This window comes from Nycticebus coucang, chromosome 8, assembly GCF_027406575.1.
Source record: "Nycticebus coucang isolate mNycCou1 chromosome 8, mNycCou1.pri, whole genome shotgun sequence".
In the NCBI taxonomy this organism is placed as follows: domain Eukaryota; kingdom Metazoa; phylum Chordata; class Mammalia; order Primates; family Lorisidae; genus Nycticebus; species Nycticebus coucang.
The window spans coordinates 53,693,386-53,720,241 of NC_069787.1; the positions used below are offsets into that span (position 1 = coordinate 53,693,386).

Genomic DNA, 26,856 nt, shown 5'->3' on the forward strand with positions numbered 1-26,856 from the left:
TAGAAACACCTAAAACAAAACTTGGGTGACAGGTTAATTTTTGCTGGTCATAGGTTTTGAATCTGAGACTGCTTGGCCATTTGAGGGGTCCGAAGTTCCAGGGCCTTTTATCCTTTTATTGGTGAATTCACTGAAGTGTAGGCAGACAGAAATTGTTCAAGTGGCAGGCAGATAAACTTGTTAAATCCCTGGGAGCTTTTCCTTCCTTGCTCTGGGAGTTTATCATCTTGGCGGAGTTAAAAGGCAATTAGACCTGCAGGTCTTTGCTGGCTTGTTTATTGGCATTTTACACATGGGTGTTGAAGAGACAGGGCAGTATTAAACATTCCAATCCCCCTGGCCGGAGGGGAACGAGACCTCAGCCCAACTTGGGAAGTTACAGACCGCCTTGCCAAAATGCTGGAGGAAAATCATTTAAATATAGTCCCTGTGCCCCACCATACTCATTGCTGGTGGAAAATTGCAGCCGGCTAGCTCCATGCTGTGTTCCATTTCCTGGGAAATGGTTTTATGGAAGGACGTTTGATGAAAAAGTTCATTCCTTCTGCAATTGTTAGCTGCCCCCATGGTGTGCGTTAAGGTGAAGGCGCACTGGAAATATTTCTTGCCCCAAACCTCTAGGGCAAGCGTCCTCAAACTGCGGCCCGCGGGCCACATGAAGCGGTGTGAATTGTATTTGTTCCCATTTTGTTTTTTACTTCAAAATAAGATATGTGCAGTGTGCATAGGAATTTGTTCATAGTTTTTTTTTAAAACTATAGTCTGGCCCTCCAACCGTCTGAGGGACAGTGAATTGGGCCCCTATTGAAAAAGTTTGAGGATGCCTGCTCTAGGGCAAGCCCACTCATGAGAAGAGAAGCAGGTGGGAGACGGATTTCCACCAAGTCCCTTGGTCTCTCTAGGTTCTCAGAGTCTCCCCAGACATGCTGGTCAGGGTGAGCTTTGTGAAGGAGATAGATTTTGGGGCTCTGCAGCTCTTCTGCCATCCCGCCATCTACCCAAAGCCTTTATCCCAGGCTGCCTTCCTGTCTAACAGTCTAACACCACACTCCTTAACACAGCTCCTCATCCCCCCACCCCCCAAAAAACTTTGTTGGGTGTCCTTTCTTTTCTTTTTTCTTTTTCTTTGAGTCAGCTTTGAGCATTTATCTAAAATTTAGATTCAGGAGTGTCCAACCTTTTTTCGTCTCTGTCACATACTAGAAGAATAGGAGTTGTTTTGGGCAACACATTAAATACAAAAACACTAACAAAAAAAAAAGAAGAAAAGAAAAGACACGTGCATACTTTTTTCCATACCTGACACCACAGATAAGCGAACCGGTCTCCTCAAATAACCTGCATGTGTCCTGGGGGTCATAGCTTGAACACCTCTGAAGTTTTCCAAATGGATCCGATGAGAATTTTTAGGGCTCAATTTGCTGAACTTAGGAGTCAGGTTCTCTTGGATTTGACTTCTAGCTCTCTGTCTAACTTTGTGGCTTGAATTCTGTCTCTAATCTTAGGGTTTTTTTTTTTTTCCCCATTTGTGAAATAATAACAAAGGTAGTCCCTACCATGCTAGTTTGTTGATATTCTAAAGTAAATAATGCACGGACAGTGCTTAGCATTATTGCCTGACAGGTCTTTTTAAAAAGCACAATAAATGGTAGCTATTATTATCATTATAGCGTGCTTTATTTGTCTAACACACTTCTCTGTGCGTAGTACATACATATGTGTACAAATAGTCCAGTGACAACTATATTTTTTAACAAAACTTAGCTGTTTTTATTTTACCAATCTAGACTGCCACTGAAACATAAAAACCCACCTGTATAAAATTAAAAAATCTTGGCTCCTGGGCAGAATACCTGGAACATAAGGACTGTCCCTTTCCACATTTGACCATTGTGCTCAGCAGCCAGTGACGTCTCTTCCTAAGTGGCTGCTGCTATTCCAAATGTTTCTTAAGAGCGAGACCCCCTGCCTTCATTTTCTCAACTAAAGAAAACACAATAGAAAACTGCAGCTTTGATTCCCAGCCTGATCCTCCGTGTTTTGAAACAGTTTTGCCATCGTGCCAGCATCTGCACGAGGACTTCCTCTGGCTGAGTAACGTGGTTCTGATTAAGGACATCCTCTGAGACCTGGGAGGATGGCCCGGGAAGGAAAGCAGCCCAAGATGAGTGCGCTTACCTCCTCTACTCAGATATATGACATTGAGGACCAGAAGGTATATGGAGTTTATCCTTAGGGAGACTCAGAAAGAGAATTAGAGCAAATGGCTGACAAATTGGCTGTCTTTTATGCAAAGTTGACGGGCAAGCGGCCTCTTACCCAAAAGAGGATATGCAGAGCCCCGGGGCCAAATGGCTGGGCGGGCAGTCTGCAGGCTTTTTGAAGTCCCTGCTTGCGTGCCACTGTTTTTAACAACAGGGCCTCTGCTGAATTGCCTCCTCATAAAGACATGAAAACCTCATTTTACCTAGAATGTCACAGTCCAACGTCATAATTCATCCCTCTCTCTGGTGCATGTGCTGTTGGCTGAGATACCGGTGTATGCACAAAACGGGAAATGTTTTCTCCCTAGCGTTTTGTGTATTGGTAAATGCTAAATCTCTTTATCCCATGGATGCTAAGACCTTTCCCTGGGGCTCCCTAGACACTGGCTCACTCCTCTGATAGTCAGGAGGAGACTCTGAGGACGGATGGAAGATCCCATTTGCTCTCCCTGGATTCATGGAGACTCTGCATCCATGGGACGGAGGACAGCCGTGGGACACAGCAGGAATATAGTTTGGAGAGCTTGGAGTTTCTTTAGAAATCTCTAAGAATCTACTAATCGTTGTAACTCTAATATGATTTTCTTGTTAATCTCTGTCAAACCATGAAATCTGATATGTTAACCATGACTAAGCCGTGAAATTTGTCAACTTTGTCTGTGATTTACACAAGCTCTGTTTTTCTTTTTTTTATATATAAGTCTTAACAGAAAGCGGGAAACAGTCCTTCCCAGCATGCTTTTCCCAGCAGGCTGCTAGTATCCTATGACAATAAGGACGGACAGAGTGTACGGGTTTCTCGGGCTGCTCCAAGGACCAAGGGACAGATAAGATAAAACCAAAAAGCTAAATAATATATTTTCCTTTGAGGTGATTATCTGTGAGCATACCAGATTTGCTTAACTGTCAATAAATATCAAATAAGCATTTCGAATAGTTTTATGGCTTATATCATTGGGTGTGATAAAAAACTTCCTTAAAATGATAGATTATTTTTGAAAGAAAATGAATGAATAAAACCTCTATCTTTTTTAGTTGTAAGTTACATAATTAACCTCTTCAGTGTAGTATGAGTGTAGGCTCTGTGACCTGAAATTCTTCTTCACAGTTGGCTAGATGAGTGAATTTGTGTAAATCATTTAATTTTTCTTCTTGAAACAGAGTCTCACTCTGTCCCTCTGGCAAGAGTATAGTGGCATCATTGTAGCTCATGCAACCCCAACCTTCTGGGTTCAAGCAATCCTCCTGCCTCAGCCTCCTTAGTAGTAGCTGGGACTACAGGTGCCTGCCACAGTCCCAGCTAATTCTTCTATTTTTTGTAAAGATGGGGTCTTGCTCCTGCTCAGGTTGGTCTTGAACTCCTGAGCTCCGCAATCCACCTGCCTCAGCCTCCCAGAGTGCTAGGATTATAAGTCATCTGCCACTCCCAACCTCACTTAGATTTTTTCTGCTCTCAGTTTTTTCTTCTGAAAAATAGAGATGATAGTACTGGGACCTACTTTGTAAAAGGCTCTAAGGCCCAAAAGAGATACTATCTATAAACTTGGAGCTGACCACACCTGCCCTTTCTTCTCCATTTGGGCTCCTGGTATTGTTGGCATAATAGGATATAATGCAACATTGGGTGTCTTTGATTTCCAAAGAAAAATTGATTAGCTTAAATTCATGTATTGGGGAAAATATTTTTTACCAGAGGAAAAAGGCGCAGTGTTCAGCAAAACACAACAGTATCTGTAGATGGCTTTCCATAGGAAGGAAGGAGAACAACTCAAAGGAAGAAAGAACGTTGCAGGACTGGGGTGTGGCGCGGATCAGGGTGTCTTTCCTACCTACCTCTGCCAAATGCCTCTTCTCCTCAGGCTGAAAGAAGAAGCGTGCCCTGAACCTTCCCAACTGTCTCCTGACCGCTGCTCAGATAATCAGATGACTTAGAACTCGGAGTATTTTGGTGATTTCAGGGACCATGTAGTCCAGTGGTTTTTAAAAATGTTCTTTTCACACTAAATCTCATGCAGCTTCAGGACCCAAAGGAGCATTTTCCCAATACCTTCCCACTAGATCTGTAGGACATAACCTGGAAAAATAGAGTCAGGCTGATCCGTTCATCTTACTGACAGTGAAACTGGAGATGAGGCGAGTTGCCCCTGGACTTACCACTGATGACTGAGAGCGACCTGCCCATGTCTTCCTGCCCTTCCCCAGTTCCTTTGCTGTTACTCTGACTTCTTCCCTTTCCATATGAACTGGAGGAAAAGAAAAGCAAGGCACAGGGCTTCAGAGTGGCTTTAATCAATCTGCCCAGGCTCTTGGACCCTCAAATGGTCTATAAACAATGTCCTGAAATCTATGAACCCTCTCCCCCATCAAAAAAAAGAAAAAATTCTCTGCCAAATGTTGTATCTTTACATGCATTTTTCCCATAGAGAAGTTCTGTAACTTTAATCAGATTCCCTCAAAGGAGTTTATGACCCCCAAAAGGTTTAAGAATGATTTCCCTATAATTTGTGCCCCTAAAAGTCACATTTCCAGTTCGGATTGTGAGTTGCAAGGTTAACAATTACATCCACTTTAACCATTCAAGGGAAATGTAGCATATGATCCTCTGAGTGCCTGAGGTCCCAGTCTTGCTTGTAAAACAGAAATCGCGTTGTGAATGCTTCAGCTTGTCTCTGCAGCTCTAGTTCTTGGCTGGAATTCTAACAGGAACTAGGTCCTAACCATCTTAGAACCCAGGTGGTTCAAAATTGATAAAATAAGGCATGTTTATTTACAACATTCCCAAAGTGTACAAATATTTCTAGATATGGACATTCATTTGTTTGCTTAATTCTGCTTTTGTATGGATTATGGTTGCCAAATTTAACAAATACAGGATACCCAGTTATAATTGAATTTCAGATCAACAGCAGGTAATTTTTTAGCAGAGTTTTGCAGTTTGTGGCCAGGGCTGGGTTTGAACCCGCCACCTCTGGTATGGGACTGGCGCCTTACTCGGTTGAGCCATAGGCACGCCCTGTTTATTTTTATTTTTTTAGCCAGGTATCTTCACGGGATATTTTACATGGCTCTTGTCAAGTTCTTAAAAGGGTGGTGGTTGCCTCATACTCATACTATAAGGAATTATGATTTTAAAGATGCTGTTAGGAAAATCTAATAAATATTTGAAATGTACAATTAAAGTCTAGGCACCTGTGGCTTAGTGGCTAGTGCACCAGCCACATACACCAGAGCTGGTGGGTTCAAATCCAGCATGGGCCTTCCAAGCAACAATGAGGACTACAAACAAACAAAAAAGTAGCTCGGCGTTGTGGCAGGTGCCTGTAGTCCAGCCACATGGGAGGCTGAGGCAAGAGAATCGCTTAAATCCAAGAGTTTGAGGTTGCTGTGAGCTGTGACACCACAGCACTCTACCGAGGGCAAAATAGTGAGACTGTCTCAAAAAAAGGAAAAGAAATGTACAATTAAGTAGCGGCTCTCAAGCGGGGGGTTGAGGACCTTGTCCCCCACTCCTAGACATTTGTCCACATCTGCAGACATTTCAGGGATGCTATTGGGATCCAGTGGGAAGAGGTCAGGGAGGTCACCATATATCCTACAATGCACCAGGCAGTCCTGACAACAAAGTATTATTTGGCCCCAAACTTTAGTAGTGTCAAGGTCAGAAGAAAACCCTGCTTTAGAGGAATTCTTGCCCATGTTCTTTTTCCTTTTAAATACTTTCCTTCAAGGCTGGAGAGAAAAGAGAGAAAATGTTCTCTTTTGATGAGTAGAAGCATCCTGACTTCTTACATCCCACATGGATCCAGGGATTGGAGCACACCAGGGTACCAGTGAGCAGGGGCAAAGTGCAAGGTCGGGACCCATCTTCATAGTTCCAACAGCTGTTTCAGCTCCAGGGAGACACACGTTCAACAAAAGCAGAGGACCGAAAAGTCACAAGGATGTTTAGTTTGTGATAAAAATCATTTTGCAGATTAAAGTGCTTCCTCCTACCCATAAAATGGTATGTTCTTTAAATAACTCAAAAATCGGAGGCATTTAACTGCATTGTGAACAGGAAGCAGGACTGCTGCTCGGAGCCACAGTCAATTCGCTCCACCCTTGTAGTCAAGCCTACCCAAGCCGTAGGTGGCAGCTCTTCACATTTTCTCTAGTGTGCTTTTTTTTTTTTTATTGTTAAATCATAGCTGTGTACATTAGTGCAATCAAGGGGTACAATGTGCTATTTCATATACAATCTGAAATATTCTCATCAAACTGTTCAATGTAGCCTTCATGGCATTTTCTTAGTTACTGTACGGAGGCATTTGTAGTCTGCATTTAGTAAGTTTCGCCTGTACCCATTCTAAGATGCAAGGTACGTGTGGCCCCACCCATTACCCTCCCTCCACCCTAATCTCCCCCCTCCCCTCCCCTCCCTTGGCCCTTTCCTCATAGTCTTGTGCTATAGTTGGGTTATAGCCTTCATAGGAAAGCTATAAATTAGCTTCATAGTAGGGCTGAGTACATTGGATACTTTTTCTTCCATTCTTGAGATACTTTGCTAAGAAGAATATGTTCCAGCTCCATCCATGTAAACATGAAAGAGGTAAAGTCTCCATCTTTCTTTGAGGCTGCATAATATTCCATGGTATTTTTGAACAACCCATGTTTTCAATGCCCCTACTCTTGGCATGAAGGGATTCAGGGGGTTGCTTCCTGGAACCAGTCTCTGTCTTCCTGTCCCCTGGCTCCACTGACCCTCATTCCTGTGGTGGTAGTAAGACGGCTTCTGGCTGCCAGAGGGTACCTCCTTCCACACCAAGTGCGGTTAAGATCCTCAGCAAGGTCCCAGTGTGTCTCATGGCTTTGACTGGATCACGTGCTCATCCCTGAGCCAATGCTGTGGCTAGGAGAAAGAATGCTAGGAGCTGATTGGCTGTGTGATGCCCTGTGGGCAGAAAGGGGGGTGGGGACAGGTGTTTCCTAAAAAGGAAATAGGAATAAGATAGTCAAAATGGAGGAGTGGATGCCCAGTAGAGAATAAACACATACACCAAGTCTCTCTCTCCCCCCTCTCCCCCTCCCTCTCCCTCGTCTCCTCTCTTCTCTTCCCCTCCCTCCCTCCCTATCCCCTTCCCCTCCCTATTTCCCTTTCCTCTGCCTCTCCCTCTTCCTCTCCTTCCTGGCTACTTGCTACTAAGAGGCTTTGGATTCCCCAATGGCAGACTCAAATCCTTTTCCTAGCCTTGCTGTTAGCTGGCTGACTAACTTGAGATAACTTTGTAACTCTCTCTACCTCCTTTTTCTTGCCTACAGCATGAAAATAAGGATACCATCTGAGTAGTTATGAAAAATCAGGCAATTATCTTGGGATAGGGGAAGGATTATGCAAATAGGTAGTGAATCATGTTGTTAGGCACCAGTGAATTTGGTTCAGTTTGTAGAGTCTCGAAGAATCTACACCAGTTACCACCCACCCAGCTAGTCCATGCCAGGCCTCAGAAGCCAGTGTCTAAATTTATCCCAATCCTTATTGTTGCAAGTCAGTGTGGGAAAACTTCTGAGGTCAATGATTGAGGTAATTGGCTTGCTGTGTATCTTGAAAAAGTCTCTGTTAAATGACATAATTGGTTTTAATTACCTAATTATGGCACTTAAAGTGTGGGGGTGAAAGGTTACTATTATATTTAGAAGTGAGATCCCCCAATGAAGCAAGAGTGTTGAAGCCAGCATGTCTTCGAATTTCTCTTTGTATTTTCTCAGAGGGAAGCCAGAGGAGGTTGGTCTTGGCCCTGGTGATTTGGGGATGATTATCCTGCATCAGGTAGTGCCAGGGCTGCTCACGGCATCATAGGAACCTTTGTAAGGAGACGGAAAGGGCTTCCGTAAAGACCTCTCTGCGAGCTGAAGTTAATGAGCAGTGGGAACTCACCTGTCAGCAATTGAATCTGATTGGGCAGGGTAATTATATGATCGCCTCTGGTGTTTGCACATGCACGAGGATATTTCTATTGCAAAAAACCTAATTGCTTACTTACTTAGTGGAGGGAAAACCCAAACCAATTTGTGTTGTCATAGGTTAAGAAGACATCCTTTCTTTGTCTCTAAAATAGCTACCCATTCTGCTTGTTAGAAGTGGAGGTTTTGTTTCTTTTTTATTTCGATCAGGGACGTTGTTTGCAGGACTTAGATTATAGGATAACACTAAAACAGAAAGCTACTTTGGGCTGTGCCCTGTGGTTATTGCCTGTCTTGCTGTTCCCTACAATGGTTTCTTTCATAATGGAAAGGCGGCTGGAACCCTGGGCACCACTCAGGGTACTGGGGCTTTCACAGGCTTTTTGTTTGTTTGTTGTATGATTGATTGGTTTGCTTTGCTTTTGGTTTTTCCCCCAAGTGGAGGCTTCTCACAAGATTGGCTTCATGTGCTGTCTGGTTTCCCACAGTTGCATAAGGCAAGTGGGAGGTATCATATCTGTGGTAGCTTTCTAGATGTCAAAAACACCAAGGATGAGAGGAATAAAGCTGTCCCTCTGCAACTGCGCATGGACCTGGAGGACAGAAAAGGCCAGAGTGGGCTCCCAGGTCATGATGTGCAATTGTGGTCCACCTTCTTGTCCATTTCAGCAACCTTGTCAAGGGTAACATTTCACTTCCCCTTGATGCTGGTGTGCAGAAAACAGATTTCTGCTATCGGGTCTATTCTGTACGTTTCCTCTTCTTATGGAAAAAATACTATTTTCTAGGTTCTTTCCTTTCCTGAGATCCTACCGGAAGAGGTTGAAATGCAGCTGACTCGTGGGCATTGGACAAGCACCCGTTCCTTCTGTAATAAGGCCTGCAGACTCCAAATCCTAGTTCTCGGGTTGGGCATAGAATGGCTGAGAACCAAGGGCTTTCAGTCCCTCAGACCAGCCATGCTTTCTCAGGAATCCTGCACACACTAAACTACCCCAGTAGTGACTGGATAACTCCATGGGTCCTGCAGGCTCTGTGTTACATGTCACTTCTTTCAGGTAGCCTTCTCTGACCTTCCCTCCACCCCAAACTCTGGGTTGGCTGCCATTGTTGGGTTCTCCATGTACCTCCCAGGCTCCTTCCCCACTGTCCCATAACTGCCCGTCTTTCTGTCTTTCTCCCTAGCAGCCCATGAGCTCCATGAGCCCAGGGCCCGTGTTTCTGCTTGTGACTATTATCCCTCCACAGCCTGGCACAGTGCTGATGAGTGTGTGCGGAATGACTGAATGAGGGAAGGAATGGCTGCTGGGTGTCCTAGGGAACTGTGGTGTGCGCTACCCTTGCTGTTAATACTGCTTTCTTGTTGCTTATAATTTTCATTGCCCCAGATGATCCAGCTCTGTCGGAGGCACGTAGGCACAGCCAAATCTCATGCTGTACATTGATCACCTGTCCAACCTTTGCCTAGAGTGGGAGCCCCCAGTTCCTTCAAGAGATCCAACTTTACCTGTCTGTAAAGAAGAAGAGGAGGAGGGAGACAGCGGGGAGGATCCGGTGGCAGTTTAACATCAGAGCAGGTCCAATGTTTACTTTTACCCTTTTGGAGGTGGGTAACTGCAAATGCCATGGGGTGCTGGGTTTCAGAGAGACTCTGCATAATGAACTTGGGGGCTTACATGTGCTTTATTTTTGCTAGAATATAGAGGTTGCTGTTTTTATTTTTCATTCATAGCCAGAGTGTTCCATGAGTCTCTCTGTCATAGGAGGATAATCCAATTTCATCATCCACGAGATGTAAATTGCTGTGTTGGCCTCCTGGTGGCCACACACAGTGTTGTTTGATTCTCGCTACATGGCCTAAGAAGAGGGTCGTTCACTGGTTGCTAATTAATGTCTATTACATTTATTATTTGCTTTTCAAGGCCTATGATTTTCAACAGCGTTACTTGTTTTGATTCTGTGGCTTTTGATATTTTGAACCTTCCCCCTCCTTCCCCCAACCCTGTCAACTTCTTAGACCCTAAATAACTACTGAATAGATGAGATTTCACTAGCCCTACATACTACTGGATGTGCATAACCAGCTTCTTCGCTAAGCAGAACACGAACCTATGACCTTGCAGGCCTCCAGCAAGAGAGCGTCCTACTAAACTCTCAAACCCCAAGCTGTCCCTGAGTTCCAACTATCTATTGTTGATTGGCCTGCAATAATGATTTCTGGGTGGATGGACATTTGCATGTGAAAACCGCAGCCTCACTTGTGGTGGAACAGAATAAACCCACAGAGACCACGAGGCATTGATCATCTGCTTCTTGCCTAGCTGTCTGCTCTCAACTCCCCGAGGTCTGAAAGTGGATTCTCCCTCTGTTGGTTCTGAGTCTCTATTCCCTTATCATTCTTGATTCACATTTCTGTTTAGGTATAATAAGCACCTAAATTGGGATCTTTGGGTGTTCCTTCTAAGAAGAGCATTTAAATCCGCTTTTTTTTTTTTTTGTACTAAGTATGTTCATCAACATCATGCATCAAAAGCCAAGGGCCATGTTGAACCTTATTCCTGAGTGTAGAGAAATTTTAGTTTAATTTTCAGTTTTGGAAAAGCACCAAGGGATGCCTCACCATCTTATATCCTTTGTGGGTTGAGGCAGGTAATAACTGTCTACACAAATAAATCACATACTTTTGCTAAAAAAAATCTTTGAATGACATTTAATTTACAATTAAACTTGGCAATGCAGTCTCTGAAGTGTCTCATCTTGTCTAATCACAGCGATCTATTTCCTTCCAGAGTGCTTCCGCATGCAAGAGTTAGTCTTTTTGTTATCACCACATAATATAGTGAAGAAGACAATTTTTTTTTTTTTTTTTTGTGGTTTTTGGCTGGGGCTGGGTTTGAACCCACCACCTCCTGCCTATGGGACCGGCGCCCTACTCCTTGAGCCACAGGCGCCGCCCGTGAAGAAGACAATTTTAAAAAGAAAAACAAAAGTGAGAATAAATGATTGCACTTTAGGTCAAGCCAAAGGCACTGGTTATTTCTATTGTTTTGTTTTAAAAACATGTTCACATCTCTTCACTGATTGATTCAGCAAACAGATTTAAACACTGCTTGTCTAAATGCAATAGCTGGACCAGCAACCCCAATCCTAGTGTCACCTGGGAACTTCTTAGAAATGTAAATTCTCAGGCCTCACCAGACCTACTGAAGCTGGTGGGATCCAGCAAGATGTATTTGAATGAGCCTCTGGGTGATTCTGGTGCACAGCAGAGTTTGAGAGCCATTGAGTTAACTGCCCTTGCACAATATGGGGGTATTAAAAAGAGGGTGACTTTGTGCATATGTATTCCTACCCTCAAGGAGCTTGGGATCTCATCAAGGGTAGAAAGCACAAATTCATCAGATAGTTTAGCAGAGCAATCTTTCTGAAATGTAAATCACATCACACCCTCCCTTCCTAAAGCCCTCCAGGTGGCTGCCTTTGTTCCTGTCATGAATATCAACAGTTGGTCAAAGCCCACAAGGCCTGGCAAGCTCATCCCCTGCCCACCTTCCCAGCCTCATCTCCTGCTATTCTCCCCCTCCCCCAGGGCTCTGCCAGGCTGCACTGTCCCTTCTGATCTCCTGTGGTGTCTGCAGGAATGTGGGGAAGGTGGGTAGAGAGAATTGTGACGGTTAAAGAATAGGTTTGGACACTAAAGTATTTTTTTTTCATATGATGAAATATTTATAAATCACTGTCAACAGTATGTGGATATTTTCATACTCTGACATATGACATATTAGTATCATAATGTTAGTGGCCTTATCTCATAGCATAGGCTGAAAGGATTTGCTGAGTCATTAAGGAAACAGTAAAGTAGGTCAGTTTCATCTTAGTGTGAGTGTCATGTATTTTTTATTGATTTCTGTCTCTGAAAGTTGGCCTGTCACGCTCAGTAGGAACTGAATAAACATGGCTAGAGAGACCAGATGTGGAGTGTGAAATCCTCTGTTTTATACCAGAATATTGATGGAGCCAGTAAATGGTTCTTACTCTCTTTCTTTAGTTTTGGGAAAAATAGTGACCATTTTGGTTGTTTTTTTTTTTTTTTTTTTTTTTTGTCATTTCACAAAATTGTGAATGCCAATTTTGATCTTTGGGATATTAAATGTGCTATGTGACTTGGGAATAAAGCAGCTGTTTGGATTTTTCTGGCATATAAAAGTGTCTCAGGATTCTCTTCATAATAACAAAATGGAAAATACGTATTTTAAATATGGTTTAAAAAAATAAATCGGATCCGAGGCAAAGAGGTTCTTAAAATTGAGGACTTCTGAGTCTAAGAACAAGGACGGTGGTTTTGGCTTTGTTTCTTGTTTAGTTTTGGCTATCCCCAAGCTCTACCTTTTACATTGACAGGCTACTGTTTTACCAGTATAGCATCTCTGGTTTGGGACATTATTTACCATTAGGAAACCTCCCATTTGAGATCTTCTGCAGAGGAGACAGGTCATAGGGTAGGTAGGGGTGGGGATTTGAGAAGTGCTCCTTGGGGCCTCTCAGCTTTCCCCTGTAGAGATCTCCCAAGGAAGAGGGGAAAATGTTCCTTGCTACTTTAAACTTTGTGATATATGACGGATCCCTTCCTATTGCTAAGGAGAAGCTAATCAGCTCTCGTGGGTGGACACAAGACAGACACCAGGCAGGCTTTAGCGAATAACCACATTAGCACACTTTGAAACACACTCTGAAGGATAAGTACAGAGCTAAGAGAGCAGAGACCAGGGAAACGGGCTCCCGCTGGGCTTGGCGGGGAAGGACATGAGGTTCGAGGCTGTGAACTGGAAAAGGATCATGTGTTCATTAGGATATGTGTCTAGGATTGTGACATGGGAGGCAGCAAGGGAGAGTGTTCCCAGGCAGCCAGTGTCACTCCTCCAGTAGTTAGGAACCTGCCCACAGAGCAACAGAAGCCATCCCAGCAGAGATCCTCCTGAGCGACACTGAGCAGAGTGGACCCCAGGGTCCTTTTCTTGATTCCTTCAACTCTTCTGGTGCCTCTCTCTGACATACCTTGTCCTTGACAGCAGAGCTGCCTGCAGGGGACATTGACCATCACCAGGAGATGCTTACAGAGCTTTTAGGGAAGGGTAATAAGCATCTTCTGAGAATCTTCCTGGGTGTGGCAGCAGCTCTGGCCTGAGGAGCTGCCTGCTTGCCCCAGGCGTCTCTACAGGGGTCTCACCTGCCCTTCCAGCCCGGCCACAGTCAGGTTCTCTGTTGTTGTTTTTCCTCCTTGGTCTCTCGCACTCTGATTTTGCACAGATCTGGCACTCAGAAATTGTTGACAATTGAAAGATGAGATTCTGTGATTCCAAATGCCTTTGCAATGCTGAGGCTCAGTATCAGAAATGTGAAAAGAAAGAGATTCCTGATTCCTTCATTGATCTGTCCACCCATCCCTGAAACAGTTATTGGGAACTTGGTTTCTAACTACACAGCCAGAACATGAAACCCAGCACATGGTGAGTACAAATCCATGCTGGTTATCATAGAGGAAGTGGAACACTAACTCTGGCTCCAGTCATTTTGTGTTCTTGTGCTGAGGACTTTTCCAGAAGCCTCAGCAATTCACCCCTCTTCTGTCCTATAGGAGCGATAATCCAGGGGACTAGGCTGTGTGTGTCTGCTTCTCTTCAGAGGGGAGAACCCTCCCATAGGCGGGAAGCACCGCTTCCTGAGCGCTGATGTTTTAGAGAGCCTAAGGACAGCTCACTGGTTGTTTGCACACAACTAAGACAAACACAAAATGACAGGGAGCAGTTGAACTTCAGGCTGTCTGAGTAGCTTTCAAAAAACATGAACAGATTAATGAAGATAGTCATTTGGAGCACCTAGGCTCCTACTTGCTGAAAAAGACCTAGCCTGTTTCTGAAAAGGGAGACTTCTTTGATTGAAACAAAATGGCAATGTACAGAATTTGATTGAGCCTGGGGTCCCAAACTGAGCCTACAAGACAATTCTGCCTAAATGGCGTATTGTTTGGCTCTGGGTTCCAAAAATCTGAAAATATAACATACAATTCTGGCTTTCTGGATTTAGGGGGAAAATCCGATAATCTGGCTATCCCAGGCTGTATTTTCATCAGATTCCACTAGCAATCCCTTTCACTCAGCCAGCCCTCTCCAGTTCACTGGTCAGTAATGTTGGCCTTGCTCACACCCAGCTCACTTCCCTCAGTCGTGTCACCACCCTGGTCACCGTGTGTGACTTTGATCTGGACCTGTAGAAGGCGGCCTTGAGGTGGGCTTGCTGTCACCAGCAGCAAGAATGAATGATGCCATGTTTGCCTCTCCAGCTTCTTGTCCAGGTGCCACATGGCAGGACATTGGTGGCCCACCACCCAGGCTGTTCCTAAGAACCACATGGGCACTTGCCCAGGCCCTACCCCAGAGTTTCTGCCTTATTTGCTCTGGGGTGAGGCTCTAAGGCTGAGCCCCCACAGACAGCGTCAGAGCACCGGTGCCATGGCTTGTACGCAGCTCCCCTGCTCCCTGGGATGAATGTTCTGCTCCATAATTGCCATTCTAGGCCTCTGTTCCTCTTCCTGAATTGGTCTGGAGCATCACAAACTACTTCGTCAATGTGGGATCAGAGCACAGCACATGTGTCAAAAGAGATTCTGAAAAGAAGTATAATGCAAAAACAAAAATAATGTCTTGGTTTGAAATTTAAAATATACCAACAAAAACTGGGACGTGAGTGGCAGGGGGAAGATGGAAGTCACAAATGCTTCTGTGTGATATTGGAGAAGTACCTCTGTGGGTGCAGGGTCCTGAGGCCCACCTGACCTGTGCTCCTGTGGATTTTTTTACAGGATCCTTACAGATTGTTTTTCTTCTTTACATTGACCATTCAGTAATTCTGTGAGATATCTCCAGTGTTTGCCTCCTTAATATTTTTCTGGTATTTACCAAGTCCTTTTTGACCTGCTACATATGTTTTCCATCTATGTAATATTATTGCTGCTTTTCTTAATTTTGGTCTTTTCTTCTGGAGCATCTGTTATCCTCAGGTTCTCCCTGTGTAATTCCCATATTCCTCCCATCTTGTTCCTTGTGGACTACTAACCTCACATTTCATTGAGATTTTCTACAGCAGTGATTCAGCTGCTTCTAAAATTGGTTGCAACTCCATTACTGTATTTTTAATGGGTGGTAAATAGTAGAAATCCTCTTCCAGTTTCCATTTGATGATAACCCTCTGCCTCAGGGTCTTATATGCACTTTTTCACTGATAGGAAAACTGAGGCCCAGAGAGGAATAAGCTCTGTCAAAGGTTACATTGTTGGATCCTTATGAAGGTGGGGGTAGAACTTGGTTCTTCCACCAGTACAAGGCCTTCTTCATCCCTAAGACTCCACTTTGCAGGTCAACCCAGAGGTACAAAATAAATAAATTCAATAGATAAGACTGTCATTATCATCAACCTAATAAAAATCTCAGAGCTCTTAAGTGTGAATATTCCAAGTAAGAATTTCTAAGCTCTTCGTTAGAGGTTAGAGGTTAGAGGCCACTTGGAGGAGCAGATTAATACTCACAGTTAGGAATCAGGCTCCTTCCTTAGCAAGATGTGGCTTTAAGCAGGTGATATGGCTTCTCAAGGTGTCAGGCTTCTGGTATACAAAGGAGGTCATAATTTGGTCATTTATTCAACAGCTGTTTATTTGAAGAGAAATAAAATCACAGTTTGGTGGAGGAGTCTGCAGATTTTTGATGTTTAAAAGGGAGTCTCTGTCAAAATTGTACCACGCTTGTCTTCCGTGATAAACTTGAAGGTCAACTGTGCCCTTCTTCAAGACCTGCCAATCCAAGGGAGACTCCTCACTGCCCGGTGGCTCTCACCAGTGGCTACTGTGTCGGGACAGATCTGGCAAGCAGATGTTTGTGGTGGAAACTTTCTCTTCTAGAATAATTCCTTCTGAGGAGGGAGGAGGGTTAAGTCCAAGAAGATGACCCCAGGCAGTCTGTCTGTTGCTAGTCGATGGGGTCATCCTGGCTGCTCCTGTAACTGCCCCATCTTTCTAAAATCTTCAGTAACAAGCCATTCCGCATTGGCCAGGATTTTTCTAGCTCTACTTTAATGGCAAGGAATGGATGAGTCCTTCAGATTCAAAGCAACATCAAGACTCATTCTTGACTAGTATAGATTCATTCTATAATAGTCGTGTATCTCTAGAAGTGCTCCAGAAGGGCGATTATCAAAAATCAGTTTCTCGAGCAAAACTTGCAAACCAATGAGAATTAATCAAGCTAAATATGCAAGTGTCTAACATCTTAGTGACCTTTATTGGGACACATACTCTGTTCAGTGCCCTAATGGAGGAATCTCATTATTCTTTATAGCAACCTATGAAGTAAGCACTAATATTAATATTATGATCATTTCATAGATATGGAAACGGAGATTTTCGCCTAGGTGACTTGTCAGAGGCTACATGGTGATTCCTCCTTCTTTAACTATTGGAGTGATAATATGGCCCCACTGCTGATTTTGAGTCAACGGGCTATTACTTTAATTTCTTTTGTTTCTTTTTTTAGAAAACTCAGTCTTTATGCAAACATGCAGTTATTGTAAGAAATGATTTTTTTTTTTTTTTTAAGGGACAGGGTCTTGCTCTTTCATCCAGGCTGGACTACAGCGATCCAATCATAGCTCACTTTCCTGGGCTCAAGTGATCCTTCTCTTTCAGACTCCTGGGCAGGTGGGAATACAGGCACATGTCACTAAGCCTGGCTAGTTTTTTTTATAAAGACAGGGTCTTGTTGTGTTGCCTAGGCTGGTATCAAACTCCAGGCCTCAAGCAATCTACCTACCTCAACCTCTAAAAGTGCTGGGATTATAGGCATGATCTACCGTACCAAGCCCAGAAATGATCCTTTGAGTCAATTTTAATAGATTTGGCAAAGGCTAGTAGTATCTATATAACAGTAAGAGAAACAGAAGAAACACCCAGTTTGGTGAAAAAGACATTTACAAGTTGTTTTCTCTGTCCTCATTTGCAACCCCCATGCATCGCAGGATGTGACACAGGGAATGTGGAGCCACTTGGAGGAGCAGAGTGATACTCACAGAAGTTAGGCTCCTTCTTTAGCAAGATGTGGTTCTAAGCAGGATCCATGGCTTCTTCTGGTGCACAGGGAAGGTCATAGGTCAGTCATCTATTTAACATCCATTTATTTGGAATCTGTCACATGGTGTAGATATGATGACAAACTTACTGTCTCTTACTGAAACTATAACACAAATAATCCTAAAGTAATGTGATCAGTTCTAAGTGTGCGGTCTGTGTCTCTATGAGGGGCTAAGATCCCACTGTAGGCTGCCAAGTCAGGCTGACGTCAGCAATTGTTTCTTGAGCACCTGCTGTTCTACCCTGCCTTCCAGGACTTAGCTATTGCTAATGTTAGCTATTTATTTTTTATTAAATCATAGCTGTGTACATTAGTATGATCATGGGGTGGGGTAGGGTAAGGCAGTAGGCCCGTAACAAACAAGTAGGATGATTTCAGGGACTGGTAAGTTGCATGAGCAAAATACAGTAGAGTGGTATAAGAAGAAGGAATTGAGAAGGAAAAGAACTGCTGCACCTAAGGTCATCGGAGGAGGTTCTTCTGAGGAGGTAACAACAAGATAAGCCTTGGGAAATGAGAACTATTTTTTTCTAGGTGGGGTGGAAACTGGATGGATTGAGCATGATGCATAAGGTTCTAAAATCATTTTAACATAGAAGTTTGGGTGTCAAATACATGGCATCGCTTCTTAGGATTTGTTGAGATTTTTAATGGCCGAGCACATGTTCAACTTTTTGTAAATATTTCATATGTACCTGATGAGAATTCTCTCTTTGGGTGCATGATCTATGCGTACTCTTTAATGAAGCTTATAAATTATGTAACTGAGCTCTTCTAAATCTCTACTAATGTTTTAGTTGTTAACTGCTCACTTTCTTAGACATAAGAGTGAAAATCCTCATGATGATTGCGGATTTGGTCATTTCTTAGTAATGCTACCATTTTTTGATTTATCTGTATCTAGGATATACTTTTAATGGCATGAAATTTTGTCATCTAATGTTATAGATTCTGGTGGGTTGTTCATTTTACCTTTGATGAATATCCCCTCTTGTCTCTATGAATGCTTTTCCCTTTAAATTTTATTTTCTCTGATAATATTGCTGTACAACATAGTTTTGGTTCATATATACGAGTGTATTTTTTTTCCTTCCTTTTATTCAGCCTTTGTGTGTGACTAGTCCATTTGTATAAGCAATGTTAAGCTGAATTTCTTTTTAAATCTGGTGTCTCTGCCTACTAATGAGTGAATTTAAGCTATTCGTATTTGTCATAACCCATCTACGTGGACTTAACCCTGTCTTCTCATTTTGCGTGTCCTCTTATCGTGGTTCTTTTTCTTTCTCTTCTGTTCTTTCCTTTTACTCCCCTATTTGAATTGAGTATGCTTTATTTCCTCCTTTCTATTTTTCCCTCTACTAGTTTGGGAATTACATCTTCTATTTCTCTTTTCGTAGTGGTTTAGATAGTAATCTGAAGCAGAATTTGGCAAATACTCAGAAGCTCTTAATGCATCACCACCGTAGGTTGGTTTAAGGGCTTTCTGTAGTATCCTGGTTCCCCAGTGATTGGGTCTTTAATGGGGTGAGGTGTAAATGAAAGTGCAAAGCCTGGTCGCTATAACGATGGTATCTTGGAGTGTGGATTTCCAACTTGCCTTTTCTAAGACCCGAACCCTGTTGCCTGAGGGTGTCTGGTAATTGATAAACTGTAAAACTCTCATGGGTTGTGGGTAACGTGGCAGCTTCTAAGCAAAGAGCCACTTGGTTTCTTCTATTGCCTTTCCCTTTGTCTGCATTTGAGCTCTTGTAAGTGATGATAAACATTAAATAGCTCCTGTAAAACTGTTGAATTTTTAGTTTTTAAACTGCATAAAACACTGACGTTTTCATTAGATCCTGGCTCTGAGGAATGTCCGGCTTTCATCATAACAGATTTGTTTACTTCTGCAGAGAGTCTTAATGTGCTGCCTATGGAAGAAATCTTTCTGTCACCTGCTCTTAAATGGGAAAGTCTTTGTTCAGCCAAAGATTTTTGGAAAAAGATTTGCATGAAGGCTTTTTCACCTCTCTCTCCCCTCTATCATCTCCCAATAGGGTAAGGGATAGGAATAGAATCTTTGAAGAGCTTTGTACTGAACAGGAAAAATTCCAACCTAAAATAATCCTGCAGAGTCCATTAGGAGACAAAATGTTGGGGAGAAGCTATTAAACCACTATTTAGTTTCAATGTATCTTGTTAAAGATAAGCAAGTCATATCTATGTCTTTTTGACCTCAATCTTTTGGTTGACATTTAAACAGATATCTTGATTTTGGATTAATAAACTCTCTTGTGTATATTACCAAAGAAAACATTTTAAACTGCTGGATCCTCCTGAGTAAATAGGGAAAGAGAAGACTTTTATCTTCTAATCATTGCATTAGATTTTCAACATTTTTCTAGAAGACGCCAAATTCTTCATGAACAAATGTGGCGTCGTCTCAATTTAACAAGCTAGAAAATGTGTGTGCTGAAAGATAGCCTTGTCTTAATACAGCTGGGGCTGGGACCTTAACTTGCCTGGCATCGGGGCATGTTTGCAATTTATAGCAAGATTTCTTGGTTTTCTTTAGAAGAGACTTGCTATTCTGTAATAGCTTGTTGAATATGTCATTGGCAGGTTTGTCTACTTTCATATTTCAAAAGAGACAGGTTGGCACCTGGAAGCAAAGTCTCTGAGCCCAGTGGATCAACATTTGAATTCTGGTTCTAGAACACACTAACTATATAATAATTAAGACTGAGTTAATGAATCTTTCAGAGTTTTGGTTTCTTCTTTTATAAAACTGAAATAATAAGCTGCCTTTTCACATTTGATATAAATATTCAGCCAGACACTACATGTGAAGTGCTCAGCGGAGAACCTGGTCTGTGGCAGAGGACTGTTCAATGACATTTGATGATGATGATGATAATGAAGTGGTGGTCGTGGGGTTGATGGGGATGAAGAAGATGAGCATGGTGATGGTAGTGGTGGTGGTAATAAAAACTTTGATAGTGATGAAAGTGACATCCCCTTCACAATGAAGATGGTGATGAAGTGGTGGTGGTGATAGCTGGATGTTTAAAAAAGGCTGAGAGAGATTATCATGTAATCAGAGAACTTTAGAAAAAGTAGAATTGTCTATAACTACTTGACCTATGGCCCCCAGCTTCTATTTGGACAATTCCAGTCACTAGGAGATTCTTTCTTAGCAAAATTCTGTCGTGGATAGCAAACCACAAAAACTAAGTTTGTTCATGCAATTGTGTTTTTAGGCTTGAACTTGTCTTAGTAAAAAGTAAGAAGTATTATTCTGAGTCAGTTAGTGCTGCTGACATTGATCTCTGTCCTAAAACTTGCTCATTTCTTGGCTTCTGGACATCGGACATTTTTTGAGTTCTCTCTACTTAAACATTTTTCTGTCATCTCTTTGCTGGTTTCTCTTTCTATGATCATTTGGATATATGTCATCTCTTTGCTGGTTTCTCTTTCTATGATCATTTGGATATATAAGCAGGGACTTAGAGATGACACTGCAGGAGAAACAAGGGGCCAACATCAATGTGGGAACAGAACCTGAGTACAGAGTCACAGAAGCAGTGAAGGGATGCAGTTCCAGGCAGAGAAGGAGGGGCAGCAGTTTTGAGTATGATGGTGAGGGTGAGGATGAGGAAGGCTAGGCAAGACCATAACTTTTGGCACTGAATCTGCATCTGACACATTATCACTGAGAAGGTGAAAGAAAGAGAGGTGACGGGTTCCTGGGAGATGGAGGGGTTGAGGGGGCAGACTTTGAAGAAGGAGAACAAAATGTTGCAAAGTGGAAAGACTTTTTTTTCACATGGGGGAGAATGGGTCCTCTTTGTAGACCAAGAGGTGGGAGGCAGAGGAAGCTGAGTATGCAGATACAAAAACAAGAGGATTCAGATGTTTGGTCCTGAAGGATAGGGGAGTGGTGGAAGGATAAGTTCATTGGCCCTTAAAAGCACCGGCCACATCCTCAGGTGGAAAAGCAAGAAGATAGGACTAGTACCAGGTGGGGAACAATATAATCAGTGAGGCTCGTGCTGGATGGCCTTGACTTCTTGTGAAAGAAAGTGAAGTCTGATGAAAGTGAGAGATGTTTTGGAAGCAGAAGGAGGTTGAGAGGGAATTTAACAAGAACCACTGTTTGAAAGGGAGAGGGAATCAACCAGTGATGATTGGAAGACTTGCCAGGGAACACCATGAGTGGAGAAGGTGTGTGTTTGTGAATCTTCTCATGCTGGTCTTGCCCTGCACCCTCCAGCCAGGATCTCCTGTATACCCCCAGGTGCCCCTGCAGCACCCCCACTTCCCTAGAGGGTCCCTCCTCATTGCCAGGCCCAGTCTTGTTCCTAGACGGTTGTCACGTAGAAATGAACCAATGGACTGATTTATACAAAAGGGAGGATACCACCAGGGTGCCAGGTCTCATCCCACCTGGACATTTCGTGCGACAGGCGGTTGGATGGAGGGAACACAGAATCAGGACTTACTGGCGTATGAAGTATAGTTCCAGGTTTGATCGGTTAACTGTCATTATGTTCTACTATAGCACAGCATGTCACATCTTTCTTATTGGCCATCGTAGCACCAGCATGTTGTCCAGTACCTGGCACATGGTGGGTGCTCATAGAATTGATTTGAATGAGAGAATGAATAAAGGTAGGAAAAATCTCCAAACACCCCCAACATCCTATGCAAATGTAAGATACTATTCTTACAATATGCATTTTAAAAGGCACAATAGTGCAAGGAATGACCCTGTCAGGGTAAATAGAATATGAGCAAACAGAGGCGGGCAGGTGTTCAGAGATACTTTCAGCAGATCTGAGTGGGGGCTTTTTGCTGATTTGACTCCCTGGAGCTGCTGTGATTTAACTGCCTAGGTGTCTACACCTAGTTGGTTTGGCTTTTAGATAAATGAGCTTGTATCCCTTCAGTAATCTGATCCAAGGTGATTTAGTCATTTCTCATTCTAGCTGTTGAAAAAACCATACTTTGTCATTGTAGATAAGAAGCAGAGGTCCTGGCGAGACAAAGAGAGATGAAAAGCAGGATCCAGATAAAGAGACAGAGCCTCCTTCTCACTTGCTGCTTCTCCCCTCTCCTTTGGCCCTCCCCTGCTAAATAAGATCTTTCTCTCCCTTTCCCCATAACTCTACCAGCATGGAGAAACCAATTGTCAGCCAAATCCCGAAAGAATAAAAGAAAAATATCTCCTCCGAAGGAGAGGGCAGAGGGGAGAGGTGGAGGCATCCATAAAGGCTGATGGGATTGGCCTAGAAAGTGTGGAATCCAAGAGCATGTTTATTTTCAAAACAAAAGCTAACTGATCAGGTATATTTCAACAGATGAGAAAAATGGAAGGAGCCAAGTCTGTGCCCCCACATGTGGACATGCACACGATGGCCTGAGCCAGCAAGAGCAGCTCTTATTACTGTTCTGGTGGCCTTTGAATAAGCAGGACTCATTTGCAAGCTACCAGAAGTTCAAGAAAGGTCTAGCCCGGTGACCCTTCCAATTTTGCTGGGTCTCCGAGAATCCTGACTTCCTCCCCTGCCCTTGGGACAACCCAAGGAAGCCTCACCAGCCATTCTTTGGCAGACAGCCTGGCAGGATTGAAGAGTTACCCCCCCACCACGCCCACTTTTCCTTGGCATCTTTTCGGCCATGGCTCTGTTCCACAAATGTTCTTGCAGAAAAGCCTTTGAGACAGGGAAGTAGTTTTCCTTTATAAGCTGCACGTCCCGGCATCAGACAGACACAGCTGGATTCACAGTCTGCCTCAGCCCAATCAGATGGCCTACTCTGAGCCTCAGTTCCTCTTTGGTAAAGTGGGATAAATAGAATCATCCTCACCGGGAAGAGTAAGAAGAAGAGTCATGGGGATGAGGTGCCTGGCGGAGGGTTTGGCAAAGACGAGGAGGCCAGTGAGTGGCAGTGAACCTGGCTGAGACCCCGGGCCCACTCAAACCTGTGCTTGTTTTTCGTCAGTGCAGGTGTTTGGTTTGGGCCTCAGTCAGATGCTGCTTTGGTCAGAACCACACATGCGGTTTTGTTTTGAAGGGTCATTCTCCTTGTAAATAGCTCCTGGCCTGCACGAGGAGCAGCAGCACCCGGCTCTCAGTGTCCACATCTGTAAAACAGAATGTATGACTCAATTTATATTCATTTGAACCAACTTAGGGCTTCTGTTCCAGCCCTGATGTCTGAGGATTCTCCTCTGTGCTTTCTGTACCCCAGACCTGGCTTCCTGGTTACAGTGCTGGGTTCCACAAAGGTGGAGACAGGAACTTACATGTGATATCATGGCAAGCCTCAGAAAGAGAAGGGACAAAAGACAAAAATGGGAGAAATACTTGACAGCATTTCCCAACTACTTTATAATGAGCATGTGCTTAAAAAAAAAATCTGTTTGGAAAAAAAAAATTGCCAGAAAAGCACAAGGGAAAAGCAACTACAATTCTAACCTATAAAGTTATATGGAGATATAAATTAGGAAGTTCATGTCCATACTCCTCTCCCTTGGCAGTTTGATCCAACCCCAGGTGCTATGACTGTTGACAATTTAGAGTATGTCCTTCTGATATGTTTTCCTGAGTTTACATGTATACATGTGTATGTGTACCATTTTTATAGACTCGTGGGCTATAAGTGTATCTGGGGGTCTCTGCAGCTCTATATATCAAGTGCACTCTTTCCGATTAGTATGTTCAGATCAGCCTCCAATGTCTGACGTAGTGGATCGTTCCATGAAAAACCATATTTACTAATGGGCATCAGGTTGATTCTGGGGTTTTGTGCACGAAGACAGCTGCAGTGAACATTGTTTATGATTGAATGTATATTCTCATGTTTTCACTTCTGTAGAATCAACTTTCAAGTGGCTCAACTTCAGAGCCATTGGGTAGGTGCTCCTTAAATTTTAATAAAGCCTTCCCAACTGGTTTCTTCAAGGTTTGAAAGCAACGTAGGCACCCACCATCAGGATGAGAGAGCTCCTATTTTTCCATAACCTTACCAGCTTTGGAGATCATCACTCTTAATTTATTTCCCCCAATCTGATGAGTAAAAAAATGATCTCACTCTGTGTTAATTTTTATTTCACGTATTTAGATTTAGCTTATTTTCATTTGCTGATGGCCATTTTTGTGTTACAGATTGCCTATCCTTGGCCCATTTTGTTAGTGAAATCATTGTCTTCTTTTAAAAAAGTATCCTCTTATTCTTAAAATTTGTTTAAAAAACAGAATTAAGTGTTTTTTTAAAAAGCTCTTTGAGAATGGAAGACTCCCTGAGGCTGTTGTGGAATGGAGATGGGTAATTGAAAGGTGATGTGTCTTTCAGTACACTGTGCAGTCCACGGGCATTTTTGTTCACATGCCTTATTACCCTCATATGCTCCTCAGTGCTGTCCTGGGAGGTTGGCTGAGCTCCACATGCCCTCCTAGCTGTCAGACCTTCAACTTGCCCCTGACTGATGAGGCTTGCCTGGTGGGCTTGACCTGAGAATCCTGAGCCCTCTGCCGGCCTCTCTCTTGCTGGGACTGTCCCCTGATGACTTTGCCTGCCCTCCCCAGCAGACCCCATCCAAGCCCCCCAGCCATGAGCTCTGTATACTTTCTGGAGGCCTGGAAATCATTTACAAACTCCTTCAGGAAATCAGTGCCATTGTAAAGACTCCTTGTGGAGGTCTGGGTGGTGGTGGTTTTTATTCTTACTTATAAAATGCTAGTTACCATTTATCAGGCATTTACCATGTACAAGGCCAGTGCTTATGGCTGTGCATATTATCCATTGCACAACTCCAGGGGGTGACATCACTGTGTAATCATTGTACATTTGCAGGATTATTTTTGCCAAATGGCAGTCAAATGTTTTGACGTAGGATGCCTTTTTTCTGATTCTCACAGAATCTCCATGATGGTGAACAGCAGGTGTAACCAAGTGGCCCCCACTGGGCTAAGTGCTCTAAATGAATGAGTTTTTAAAATCCTTCACAATAATCTGCTGAAGATGATGATATCACCTCCTCTATGGCCGAGGAATCTGTTCTCAGAGAAGTTAAGTCACTTGCCCAAGTCACCCAGCTAATAAGTGAGTTCAACTCAGGTCCAACTGATCCCAAAGCCTGTGCTTAACTCTTGCCCAGCACTCCCTCTAAATTGGAATCTGATTACCCCTAAAAGGGTCTTCTGAAATAGCCTAGATATTGTTATGGTACAGCCAGGGTTCTGATACATGGTATGTATACATGGAAACTCAGGAAAACATAGCTTCAGCCTGTCTACCACTCTCTTCCCACAGCACTGTGCATGGGCTGGTGTAGCCAGTGGACTACTGTGGCCAAGATGAACTTGAACTCAGCCTGTAGCCCTAGAACACAGTTCCTGCTCGGCAGCTGTCTTATCAGGAGGTCGGCATCTCTGGGCCTTCTCTTGGGAAGGGTGAGCCCTACTTTTTTGATGTGCTCTAATCCTGAGTCAGAGTTTCCTGGTCTCTGTCCCAGGCTCAGTTGTCTTCAGCCACACACAGAGCTTGGAGAACTGTAACACAGAGGTGTGAAGAGTGAGAGCCAAGATTTCCCATCTTCTGACTCTGGTGTTGATGGATGGGGAATGGGTGAGAGGGTTTTTCTGGAATTGATTCATCAGGCTGAAGGGATTTCCCTCTCCATCTCTGCTTTCACTTGTGAGGTTCATGTGTCTTTTTAACATTCCGTCAGCTTACTGGAGCCTAAGTTGAAAGTCATCTTTAGGATCCATTTGTTCTGATTCAGTTGCCAAGGCTTTATGATGTTGCTCCTTCTCTTGAAAAAGACTCCAAATGGTTCACATGACTGATGTGCTGTGCAGCACCCTGATTGACAGCAGGGAGGCCCTGGCTAGAAGGAAGGTTGAGGGGGCTGTGAACCCTGTCTGCTGGGCTGCAGAAGCCAGAATACCTGCCCTTGATGCCACCCAGCTTGAAACCTTTCTTGGGGGAAAACCATCAAGGAAACAATCTTGCAGCAGCCTCAAGTTGGGAGCAAAGAGGCAGGAGCTCTGGGCTCAGCCTAGGGATGCATACCTAATTTTTAGGCACTTGGGTGACTTTATTGTACCTATGGCTTCAAATCACGTGATTAGTCAATTAAAAAGGGTGTTTTTGCAGTTTGGAAAGCAATGAATTTTAATTTTTAAGAACTCTGCAGCCAGATGGTTAATACTACCATCCCACCACTAGCTGTGAAATGGGATTGATGAGACCTGCTTTCTAAGGTCAGTTCTAGGATTAAAGAGGATCATGCATGTGAATAGCTTTGCCTACAGTCTGGCACACAGAAGGTACTGAACAGTATTATCACCAGCTCAGCAGACAAGGTAAAAAATGCTCTACACCACAGAGAAAGCTTATTGCTCTAACTCTGCTGGTGTGGATTTCATGACCAGTCTGGAGAGCAATTCTTCAATAAGCAGTCAAGTTTAAATTAGACATTCGCTAGGACA

General features: G+C 43.4%; 1 protein-coding gene across 7 annotated transcripts in view; it reads left to right on the forward strand.

Moving 5' to 3' along the window:
- ERC2 (ELKS/RAB6-interacting/CAST family member 2) overlaps positions 1 to 26,856 on the forward strand; it is a 1,052,138-nt gene that overhangs the window by 937,323 nt on the left and 87,959 nt on the right. The window contains exon 19 of one of the 7 annotated variants that reach the window (XR_008381889.1): positions 9,593 to 9,781. The exons of the other annotated variants lie outside the window; for them this stretch is intronic. The gene's annotated coding sequence lies outside the window, so the exon portion shown is untranslated. The remainder of the gene's footprint in view (positions 1 to 9,592; positions 9,782 to 26,856) is intronic. 7 annotated transcript variants of the gene reach the window in all.